This window comes from Rattus norvegicus, chromosome 17 (assembly GCF_036323735.1).
Source record: "Rattus norvegicus strain BN/NHsdMcwi chromosome 17, GRCr8, whole genome shotgun sequence".
NCBI lineage: Eukaryota > Metazoa > Chordata > Mammalia > Rodentia > Muridae > Rattus > Rattus norvegicus.
This window is the reverse complement of record NC_086035.1, coordinates 57922661-57935450: the sequence shown is the minus strand read 5'-3', so window position 1 is coordinate 57935450 and position 12790 is coordinate 57922661.

Here is a 12790-nt window from a genome sequence, read left to right as displayed (position 1 = left end):
CATGGGTCACAACCACGTGTAACTTCAGCTCCAAGGGATCTGACACTTTCACCTGGTCTCCATGAGCATTTGAATTCACATGAGCGCTCTCTCTCTCTCTCTCTCTCTCTCTCTCTCTCTCTCTCTCTTTCTCTCTCTCTCTTTCACACACACACACACACACACACACACACACACACACACACTTAAATGAAAGCAAATTTTTTATTAAAAACTATCCCAAATTACTCAGCAAGGGTAGCAAGCAGGATGACCTCACCCTGCCACCTTTCATTCTCCAAAGAAATCCAGGATGGGCTTTTATGGGTCCTAAAAGAATGGCATGTGTCTTTTCCTCTTTCCTCTTCTTTATTTCTTCATCCCTAGCCTCCAGTTTTGTGTCTCATCCCATCCAAATCATTAGTCTTTTCCTGACAATCATTTCTAAACTTGATAAGGGATAGAGGTTTGTGAAGAAAAAATGTAGAGCTGACCCATTTTGAAATGATTGATACTTAAAAAATATCCTGGAGGCTACCAAAGTTTCTCATGCATGAAGGGACCCATCAAAGTGTGACTATTGGATGACATATGCTTCCTGTGGAAAGACACCTTCTACTCTGACAGAGAGCCTGTGGGTCCCATGATAGTTTCTCAGGATTCTGAAATATCTAGCACCTCACATCAGGTATCACAAAAGTCAAAGAAAACAAAAAATGCTTGCTAGTCTGATGGAAAATATCTCTTGTTAGTGTCATCAAGGACAGAAAAGGCCTTCCACTGGCAGCTGAGCATGTGGAGACATCAAGGCACCTTTGCATCACTTACTTAGTGTTCTGACTAAAGTTTTTTCAACTTGGTACAGGTTAGTCTTATCTGGAAAGAGGGAACCTCTATTGAAAAAAAAATGGCTGTATATACAAACGGTCCAGTGTTATATAAGAAAGCAGGCAGCCCCCATGGACTCAGTCTCAGTTCCTGCCCTCAGGATCCTGCTTTGTGTTATGACCCTGACTTCCTTGGCTGATAAGTTTTAAGTTCTATGGTAAAAGAAACCCTTCTCTTCCCCAACATGCTTTGTGGTCAAGGTGTTTTTGCCACAGCACCAGAAAGCACATCAAGACCTTTAGGTACGTATCAGGATGTTTTTAGCTGCAGGTAACAAACTTCCAACTCACAATTATCCAAATAATCCAGCAATTCCACTCTGAGCTAAATACCCCAGAGACATGAAAAATATGACTATGTAAAACCATGCACATGAATATTCATGAGGTCTTTGTTTATGACAATAAAATATTCAGCAACTAATGAACAAATGAGCAAAATATGGTATAGACACATGGTGGAACATCTTACATTTAGTAAAAAGGAGCAAAGAATTGATGATACGATATGCATGGACTTCAAAAACATTAGGCAACAACCCAGGAAAGACCAGTGCACTGTGACTCCACCTTGGAGTATGGACAGTCCCATGGAAAGAGAAATGTGTGGGTTTCAGGGCCACAGTGAATTGGTGGATGTATGATATGGTTTGATATAGCATGCCACTCGTGGGCTCTTGTTTGAACTTGGTCAGTCTCCCCAGCTGTTACACTGTTTGGAAGTTTGCAGAACCTTCAGGGTGGAGCCTAATGGAGGGAGTGGGCTTTGTTGAGGTCTTCCAGCTCAGTCCGCTACCTACCACTCTCTGCTTCTGAACCATCGGTACAATGTGACCAACTGCTGCAGCTCCTGTCTCAACTGCCTTCTCTACCACAGGGCTGTACTCCTTAAACTTGAGCCAAGGCAAACCCTCCCTCCTTTAAGTTGCTTTTGTCAGATGCTCCTTCTCAGTAAGGAGGGGTAACTGACACAGGCCTGAGAGCTAAAAGGTTTCTTGGCAGGTGGTAGAAATGTTGAAAAGCAATTTCTGGGTATGATGGTACGATTCAAAAAATCGTCCAAATGCCACGTGGTTCTCTGTGAATGGGTAAATTATGGAGGAAATGATTGTTTCATAATTAAATTGTCACCCAAACCCCTTAAGTGATAACGGAGATTGTTCCTTCCGTTCTAGGAACTGAGGAATGGGTTAACAATGGATGAGTGTCTTCAAGGATCCTCTCTGCTTCTGCCTTTTCCTTCTCATTAGCTGCCCTCCTGGTTGTACCTCACTGGCATCATCTTTAGAAGCCCTGAAGAGAGATAAGGGAGAGCTCCATTAAGATGTACTTTTGTTGTTGTATTGAAGCAAGGCCCAGGCCCGCCTTGAAATCACAATCTTCATGCTCTTGAGCACTGGGGTCCCAGACATCATCACCATCTCCAGGAAGAGTTTCATTTGTATGCCCCTGGCCATCCCCAATTTAAGAGAAATCTTTCGTGGTAGTTGCCAAGCTAATCTGTCATCTCATTGATGAGTCAGGGTCTCTCACGAAACATCATGACGAAGGTCTAGGTCCACCACAATTTGTTCAACGCTCCAGGATCAAACAAGGTGCCTCAGGCAGAGAGGCAAAGCCTAGAACGTAGCTTAGGCTCTTCAGAGTGAAGACAGGTAGCATGCCTGCCAGGCGGGCAGCCTCCACAGCCACAGAGCTTAAAGAATTCTCTTAAAGAAATCAGTCTTGACGTTGTTTACTTATTTACCCACTTACCTTTCTTGAGGCAGAATTGTGCTAGATAGCCAAGGTCTGTCATGAACGCCTGGTCTTCTTGCGTCTCCTTCTTTCATGCTAGGGTTATAGAAGTGCACCACCAAGTCTAAAGTTTTAGTTCGCTCATCTATTTTAGGGTGAGTTTGAGATTATACCCATCTACCTTCATCCTTTTATCTGCTCCCCTGACTTCCTGTCTATATTGATGTACACGAGTGAATATGTACACACATGCATGCATATGCACACATGCACACACACGGACTTTAAATGCCTATACTTCCAGTATCTTATAACTAAGGAATATGAGATTTTACATTTAATTATTTTACTTTAATTAGGTTGACTTTCTATTTGCTTGTTTTGGGGTTTTTTGAGATGGAGTCATGTAGCCCAGGCTGGCCTTAAACTCACTTTGTAGCTAAGAATGAACGGCCTTAGACTCTGGATGCTCCTAACTGCTAAGATTATTAGTATTAATGCCATTGGATCGGTTCCATTTTTATTGGATTATTTTTAATTATTTTATTTATTAATTTATTTAATGTGTGTGTGTGTGTGTGTGTGTGTGTGTGTGTGTGTGTGTATAGTAGGCATTTATTCGTCATGGTTCATATGTGGAGGTCAGAGGACATCAGGAGTCAGTTCCTTCTTACCATGAGTTTCAGAGAGTCAGTTCAGGCTGTCAGAATTGTGTAGCAAACCTTTCTCTTTCAGCATAGTCTCTCTGGCAAACCAGAGTTTACCCAACTCTGCCCAGGGTGAAAGTGTCTGATGGGAATAGGTCTGCAGGAGCGAGACTCTCCTGAAGGCTTGGAGGGAGGGCACACCCTCAATCTTGGCCTCACCTACCTCTCCTGTTTCCAGTGTAGATGTTGGCAGCTGGTACACACGAACCGCCCCGGTCACATGTGGTTGTGTTTAACGATACAGAACTTTGAACCAACCTCAAGCTGCGCCTGTGAGGGGATCAAAGTCAACACTCAAATGTATTTTATAAACGGTGAACTTTGGTGAAGAAACAAAACTCATTTAAGCCGAAGCCAAGGGGCGTGCTATGTTTTGACTGATGCCAAAAACAAAGGGAGAAGATTGGTTCCCCTGCGCGTTCTTTGGACTCTTTTAAAAAAGAGCCTGTTTATTAAAGTCTGCACTTTTAAATAAACACAGAGAACTCTCGTGCTCTCTTTGTAAACACGTTTGAGTCCTTTGAAGGCAAGAATAAGGAGTGTGACAGAGATGCCTCTCCTGGGCTCTGGGTTGAGTTAACTGACTCTTGCTGTCTTTAAAACGCACAGAGGGTTTTAGAACTGACTCCACTAGGTGGAGGGAGAGGGAAGCCGCTCAGGTCCTAGTGGCTTTACTCAGTCAGGTCTCTCTGCTTCCTCTGGAGCACCACACAGTCAGGGCATGGTCTGAAGCCCTCCTGCTGCTGAGAAGCACCTGCCCGCCGGGCCCCTGGCAGTGGTAACTTCCTAAGCTACCTCTGGGGCAGGGGAGAGGCACACATTCACTTCTAGGCCATCATCTGTCTGTCCATGCTCAGCACCAAGCTTCTGACCACCCGATATGGACACAGCCAAAGACTGACTCACACCAAGCCAGCCAACCCCCGGCACCAGTGCTCTATCTACCCCTCCAGAACCATTCCTTCCTGGGCCTGGCTGTTAACAGACTTTACATCAGTAAACATTTACAAGCAGCAGTTTCCCCTCTCTGGGAGAACTCTTGTTGCTTTTTGAAATGTGTCCTGGCCCCATGTGGTAGAGATATGGGCTTCCATGTTCTCTGTTCCCCAGCAGGCAGTGGTCCTCTGGGTTATTTTGGTCACTTCCTTTGAACGGTTCCTTCCTTGAATTGTTCGCATGGCATTGTATGATTCACAGAGCCGGCTTCATTTCCCCTCTCGGGCAGCTGGGAAAATCAGGCTCCCGTTCTGTTTTCTTTGTTAACTGAGGCTGCACCTGGCCAGGCAGGGCCGGCTGAGTTGGGTCTCAGTGTCCAGATCTTGCAGTTATTACAGCTGTGTCTTGGTAGGATGAAGAGACACTGGAGAGAGGCTGGGCTGCTGGGCCGCTCTATGGGGGAAAGCCTAGGTCTACTGGGGCTGCCAGAGTTTGGGGACTTCGGTGGGCATTGTGACAACTCCTAAGGCAGTACTTGTCCAAATGAAGTAATGGGGTTTGAAGAGAAGACGAAATGGTGCCATGTAAGGTGGCTGGACACTCAGCAGGTGATCTGGCCAGGCCCACAGGAGTGACAGGAAGGACCGAGGGCCTGCCAGCCCCTCCCCTTGACCTGGCAAGTGGCCCTAGGTTGGTCACTGCCACCGAGCAGAATCGAGAAGCTCACCCTCTTTACAGCTTAGTCCTTAAGCAGACACAGACCTAGCTGCACATTCTCTCTGGGATTCCTGGTTTCTCAAGGTTCTCAACCATCCAGCCAGGCTGTGAATCCTCCTCAGGGTGGCAGCACACATCCAGTCAAGTGAATCAGCTTCACGAATTGATTAGAGTCCATCAATAAACAATGTGGACAATGCCAGAAGTTGGGGGCCTTGCTCATTGGGGTAAGAGGCCTCACTAAGTGCCATGGCTTGAGAAAAGTAACTCACCTCTCCACGCCCCAGTTTTCTTATGTGTACAATGGAGGTAATAATAGTGCTTCCTACTTCTTACTTCTTTCTTTTGTTTGGAGAATGGAGTTGGTGAACATACAGGACATACATGTTTGAATAATACTCATTGCAAGGTGACCCCTAGCTAAATGTGCATTGTTTATAGAACTGTACATAACTTGCTGTCTTTCCTCTCTACTGCGTGGCCCGATCACTGAACTGAAATACCTACCTTGTGACTACAGTCACATGAGTGGCCACTAGGACCCACGGAATGGCAAATGGCTCATTTAGTTCCTGCTCACCTTTAACCCATCGGAACTGGACTTGCCGAATGGTTTAAGCACCTAGATGAGTTAACTGTAACTCCAAAGACAAAAAACATTGTATTTTAAATTCCTAGATTTCCCAATCTGCTCCAGATGATCTCGATTGGTTCATTCATACACAACGATCATACTCAGATGGTCTAATGAGCACACAGCATCTTCAACCAGCTCCACTGGGTTTTATCTCAAAAATGAGGAGAGGCTGGAGATATGGCTCAGCCGTTCAGAGCACTGGCTCCTCTTCCAAAGGATCCTGGTTGGATTTCCAGGGCCTCCATGGCAATCCACAAACATCTGTGATTCTACTTCAAGGGAGTCCATGCCTTTTTCTGGCCTCTGAGGATGCCAGGTGTGCCACGTGCAGGCATACATGTAGGCAAGACACATAAATATAAATAAATAAACATAAATAAATTGCCTATATTGTTCTTGCAGAGGGCTTGAGTTCAGTTCTCCATACCCATGTTGGGTAGCTCAGAACCACCTATAACTCCAGCTCTGAGGGTCCAATATCTTCTGTCTCTAGACACAGACACTCCTATACACACACCCACACACAGACCCACACACAATTTAAAAAAATCTTTTAAAATGAAAAATTACAGTCCACGTTTACTATGTCTTAAACAGCAAGATAACTGGTAAATGTCAAAACAAGTGCCCTGTATAGAGATGAGAGGAGGAAGCACTTGTGGCAGAGAACTGCTGCTCTCCTGATTTATCAAGTCACATGGACCTTTGGAGCCCTATGGTGACCTGTCAGGGCCCACTCTTTGGTTTGCGATGCCCCTTGCTTTTGTTGGACTGATGGCAGACTTAGTGTAGCATAGGGATTCCCTGAGCCCAGGGTTGAACACTGTGACTCTGTTCAGGAAGACCTGGGTGGGACAGGCTGCCCTGTTTCCATGCAGCACCAGACTCTGCTTTCCTTAAGCTCTCTTCCCCACAGAGCGCTGATCTCCAGGAAGCTGAGTAAATAAAGAGCTTGTCCCATGCCTTGCCCTCTGTCCATGCTAGTGTTACTAGTGCTGTGGGGAAACACCATGACCAAAAGCAACTTGGGGAGGAAAGAATTTATTTGGCTTACACTTCCACATCACTGTTCATCATTGAAGGAAGTCAGAACAGGAACTTAGACAAGGCAGGAACCTAGAAGGAGGAGCTGATGCATATAGGCCATAGAAGGGTGCTGCTTACTGACTTGCTCCCCCATGGCTTGCGAGGCCTAGTTTCTTATAGAACCCAGGACCACAAGGCAGGGCTGGCACCACCCACAGTGGGCTGGCCCCTCCCCCATCAATCACTAAGAAAATGCCCTACAGGCTTGCCTACAACCAGATCTTATGGAAGTGTTTTCTCAATTCAAATTCCGTCCTCTAAGGTGCCTTTAGCTTGAGTTGACATAACTATCTAGTACCCACCAAACCACCAGTCCCCCAAATCATCCCCACACCACACTGCCAAAGGGGAGAACAAGCAATCCTTCCTGTGTTGGGAGGGGTGAGTGGCACGCCTTGCAGCCATAAGGCATCCTCACTCAACCAGGGAACAATGAGGAATCTGCACTGTAGCACAACACACACTGGGCTACTGTGTACCTGCGCCAAGACTGTTCAGTAAGCAGGTCTGGTTGCTTCTGAGGACTGTCTCCCAGGCTGTGGTCTCGGTGTCACATCTGAATCACCTGTTCCCAGCAATCTGCCTTGGCCCCTTCCTGCACACTGTGTTCTGGGAGGTGGCGACAAGGGTTCTATAAATTGTCAAAGAATCCTGGGCAATGGGTGGCAGGGCTAGGCCTACCCAAGTGTCAGCATGGTGAGGACCCAAGTGAGGACCTATGAAGAGAGTCACGCAGCAGCACACGGAGAACTGTGTGGGGGGAAGTGCTCCAGACACATTGAAATGCCAGCGGCTGGGAAGTGCGGTACCAGGGAGAGGGAAATTGCTGTGGTTTGAGTAAGTTCCTCCAAATTCCTGCATGCTGGGAGCATAAGTTAACAGAACTTGGAGGTGAAGCCTTTGGAAAAAAAATAGGGCTAGATGGGGTCTTCAGGCCAGGTCCCATGATACCCTTGGTAGCTTCATCAGAAGAGAGGGACTTTAGCAAGCACAGCACACTTACGCTCGCTTCATATTACCATGCAGCAAGAAGGTCTTCAGCAGAAGCCAAGCAAATGCTAGTGCTAACCTCCAGTTCCAACTAAAATTCTGTTATAAATCACACTGTGATCAGGCATTTTGTTATCGTTACAAAAATGGAGCAAAAGGAGTGGAGAGCGGGACCTAAGAAAAGAAACTCAAGCTTGGAAAACCAACTACCTAATGATGGGCGGTTTTCTTGGAGTAAACACTGACATGGGGTTTGTAGTCTCTGGGATGAGGACAGTTTCTCCTGTGCTCACTTCTTGCCTTATTCTCTAGTTGTACGGAGTAATGTAAAAAAAGCTAAGTATTAGTCTTTCCTGTTAAACACTGTACAACTTTTATGTACAGCAAATGATTAAAATCTTTGTATTTCCTCCATTCTGTGAAGCATTACGCCAATGCTTTATCATTCACCAAATTTGGTAAAATCATTCTTTCCACAAAGGACCGGCTGCGCCCTTGAATCTTCCTGCTCTCCTTCATTTTCTTTGCACCGTTTCTAAAAGTAGGTAGTGATGAAAGACATGAGGTCAGAGGCCAGCAGACGGGAAAAGAAAACAGTCTCACCCATATTAGAATAAGGACCAAGCACACTTCCTACCTGGGTGTGCTTACTCTCCTACTTCTGTGAGCCATCTGTCCATCCTCGTGATAAAGAATAAAGTTTGGCCTCACTGAAACGCTTCAGTTGGAGTGATGGCCTCATTCCTCGAGACCTCACCCTTATTTCTAGCAGTATGAACCCAACGTGGGTCACTGGGCAAACTGTGGAGCTGAGTCAAGGCCTCTTCACTTCTGCTTTGAGGTGCTTCAGAGCCAAATCAGTACTTGGGGTTTTGGCTACTCCCCATCAATGCCTCTTTCAAAGGAGATGCCGAGAACTGCTTTCCCTGACAGCTCATCTGACTGATGAAGCTGAAAGCCTTAGTCTGTCTGAGATGATGGCAGTACCTCAAGAGAAAGGAAGGAAATGAGTAGTGGGCATAGAATTTCAGGCATCAGTGGGCAATGAGAGATCTTCACACACATGTACATGCGTGCGCGCATGCACGTGTCCTGTGGTAAATTCGAATTGCAAATCTACCCTGCACTTTGGGAAGAGCAGCACCAGCTTTGTGAAAGGGACTAAAGGAAAGGGCAACATGGCCTTCAGGAGGGCCCTGGTCAGTGCTGACGCTCCCGCAGACTGTTCTCCACGTTGGCCTCTCGCTTGGCGAGTTCTTGGTCTTGCTTCTGTACTTCAGCCCACCGCCCCAGCTCTGGGGCCAGCAAGCTCACATTCTTGAGTCAGGGAGAAACCAGACTGGTGTCAGATTCCACAGCCTTGGCTGTGGGACTGGTCTGCTTGCTTTGTTAAGGGACTCTTCTCAACTCTGGGTGAGTCAAAGCATTCCACTTTTCCTTCCCTCTCCCCCATCCTACCCCGCCAGAATTCCTGTCTGAATTCTTCTTCATTAATAACGATGGGCTCCACTCCCGGAAGTCCCCAGCGTTCATTTCAGGGGATAATGATTGTTTTTGCAGGAGGACCCCGATGGTTTTTCCGTTTCTGTTTCCATAATATGTACTGAAATCCACACTTCATTGAAAGCAGATGGCAAAAGAGTCCTTCCATGTGCAAGGAGCGGTGCTGGAGCTGGGATGCCTCTGACTTGCCGACCTTCTGGACAACTGGGCATAGATGAGGCCAGAGCACAGGGCCCTGAAGATGAGGACAGGCAGCTGGATGCCTAGGATGATGGTAAATAGGCATAATGAGCTAAGGTAGAGCTTGAAAGAGAAGGAGGGGAGAAAGCCAAGCCAACGAAAAAGATGAGCCATTCTCCAAGTGTCTCATTCCCAGGTCCTGAGCCTTGCAGTGTCAGATTTTGGGAAGGCAGTGTGTGTGTGCACGGGAGGGAGGCAGCTGCCTTCCAAAGGAAACTGGTGCTAAAGCTTCAGCTCCACAGACCAGAGCTTGACCCTTTTCATCTGCTTCCATGGACATAATGAAAAGCATATCCTCCAGTGTATCTTTCCGGAGAACACAAACGCAGTCACTCCATCTCCAAAAAAGGCAGAAGTGAGCTCACTATTTCCCAAGCTGCCCAGCAAGCAACTGTCCCCATGGGGTCTGGCGTGGGAAGCAGAAGGCATGCCCAGCTCCCCAGGCCTTCACCACAGCCCTGTAATGTGTGAATGTCTCATGCAGGGACTCAGTAAGTCCATAGCCAGCACCCTCAGTGCAGCCCAGATTCTGCTCCTGCTACAAGCTCCCACATGCCACTGTATGGCCGAGACCACTATACCTGTGGAGGCACCATGTCCACTATGCAAGGACCCAAGGAATGGGTGGAAGTGGGGCTCACCACAAGAACCAAAATAAGCCAGACTCATAAGGGCAAATATTATTTATTTGCTCATATGCAGACTCTAGATAGAAATATATTCAATTATATGTATAATATATAAAATATATAAATATATATTTGTATTTATATAAAAGGCTATTTGGGATGAGGATGATGACTAGTGAAAGGTGAGGAAAAATTAAAGTGTGACATTGTGTATATGAGCAAAGTACATGATATAAATGTGTGAAGGTGCAGTGAAACCCATTATTTTGTACAATGAATATACAATTAAGAGAAATAAAGGAGGGCTGTTCCACAAGAAATAATCCATATCTGGCACTATGTACCAGGTTGAAGGTCCATGGGGGGAGGTCACAAGTCTTAGGGGACACTTAATACTGGTGTTTAGCTACACTGACATAGTGTCACTCACTTTCTCTCTATATAAGTTTCTAGTCACAGACAATTACCTCACTCAGCCTTTGTCAGCCTAGGTCAGAGAAGCCTCTCTTTCAGGGAACTACAGTGAATGCAGAGCTGCAGAACTGTGCAAGCACTGGGGACGACTAAAGGTTGAAGACTCAGCCCTCAGCGAGGCATTTCTGCCTTCTCCTGCAAGGCTCAGGATACACGGTGGACGAGGGTGCAGAAAGCTTCTAAGAGCCAGAAGACGGGACGAAGGGCTGTGGCACGCCGTCTTTGGGATACAACATGGTCAATGCGATCATAAACTCCCAGCACCAGGCTGACTGCACTCTGGCCCATCAATAGCCAGGCATGAATGGAGACATGGCCAAGGAGCCCTAACCTTCTCTGATGAACTATTTTCTCCTGTTGAATTCAGGGAAAGGGGGAAGTCTTTGTGATTCCCCAGACTCCACTGAGTAGTCTCAATTCAATGGTCACACAGACAGACCTGGTTAAACTCAATAGGCCACCAAACCAAACCAAATGGCATGACTCTGGGAAGGAGGCAGGTCAGGAGGAGGGGGTTTCATAGCTGTGGGAGGAGAATAGGAGAGGGGGGTGCACTGAATACATGTATGCATGCATGGTGCCTTCAGGATTGGGGAGATGGCACAGTGAATAGAGTGCCTATTGTGTAAGCATGAAGACGGTTGGTAGGGCAACAGTCCAGCAAATCCAGCTTTAGAAAGAGGGAGCAGATCTCTGCACAGTCTGGGCAGCTAGACTTGGTGAATCTGTATGTTCTGGTCTTAGCAAGTGATTCTGCCAATAGACGTGAACGGAGACAGTTAACACCAACTTCTGGCCTCTGCCCCCACATATATGATGCATGTACCCCCACACAAGTGTGTACACACCTTCATACACACCACACACATGTACATATGATAAATAAACAAATCAATAAGCAAATAAACTAGCCTGCAGAGATGGCTCAGGAGTTAAGAGAACTTGCTGTTCTTCTACAGGACCGCAGAGTCCAATTCCCAGCTCTTATGGTGGGTGGCTCACAACCAGCTGGCATTCAAGTTACAGTCTCTTTTGGACACACACACACACACACACACACACACACACACACACACGGAGGGAGATAGGGAAAGGGAAAGGGGGGAGGGAAGGAGAAAGGGAGAGAGAGGAAGAGAGAGAGAGAGAGAGAGAGAGAGAGAGAGAGAGAGAGAGAGGATGATAATGTGTCTTGGGAGGAAATACACCTTAAGGAGCAAGAGTCCACGGCTTTGACTCTGACACAGGCCAAGGGAGACCATTGTACCAGGAACCATGAGACTGGGTCAATTTTCTAGTACAGCAGGGGTGGGGTGGTGGTGGGTATGGGTGCAGGCAGGGACAGGGGTGGAAGAACCACCCACAAGTCAGGAATAATCAGTAGATCCCTGAAGGAAGCCATCAGTGCTTTGGAACTGCTGCTCCTGGGCAGGGGGACTAGGGAACTGAGGACGTGTTCTGAGAGCCTGTGTGGCGGCTGTGTGGAGACACACACAATCTCTGGCATTTCAGAGCATCTCGTTGCTTGTTCGCACCGCACCCTGTGCTGTTAGGACTGCGTTACTAATCTAGTTCCCTCACACCTCACTCAGGAAATCCAATCAGTGAGCAGACACTCCACCCTGTAGGTGGTTTGCTATGAATGAAGATCAGATACCTGGGAATCTTGAGCTTCACAGACAACTGGACGGAAGGTTTCTCAGGAAATCTAGGTGTTTGGGAGAAGCTAAGGAAATGGACAATGTGGATGTAGGAGAAGGGCATGTGAAAGAAGAAAGATCCCAAATCCACCCATGCTCGCAAAGGCTCACGGGCCCCACATCTCTTCTGGATCTTTGGCCTTAATGCCTATCCCCTCTTTTGAGCTCTTCCTTTTAAAGTGTGCCATTTGAATTTGATTCTTTGTATCGCTTGGTGTATACTGTTGTCTGCACAAATCTCACAGAGCCCTCTGAGAGTGTGGTAGAATGTGCTGGTTCCCAGGGCTGCGTCAGAGAGAATGGATCATTGCCTGATGCTTTCAAGGCTGTGCAAGTGCTGAAGGCTGACCCTGAGGAGAGCAGCCTTATTTTATGTCCTCAGCCTTCCTATTGACCTCCGAGAGACTGGGCTGGGGAGTGGGAGATTGCAAGCTTACAATCTTGCTCCCCAAAAGCTGTGAAGAGGCTTCTCTGACCTTGAGTTTGCATCATATCACATCAGGCCTGAGCCCAGTGATAAGTGTGTTTGTTTCTCCTTTCATTCAGAGTAGCCTTGCTTTTAAGCTCTGGA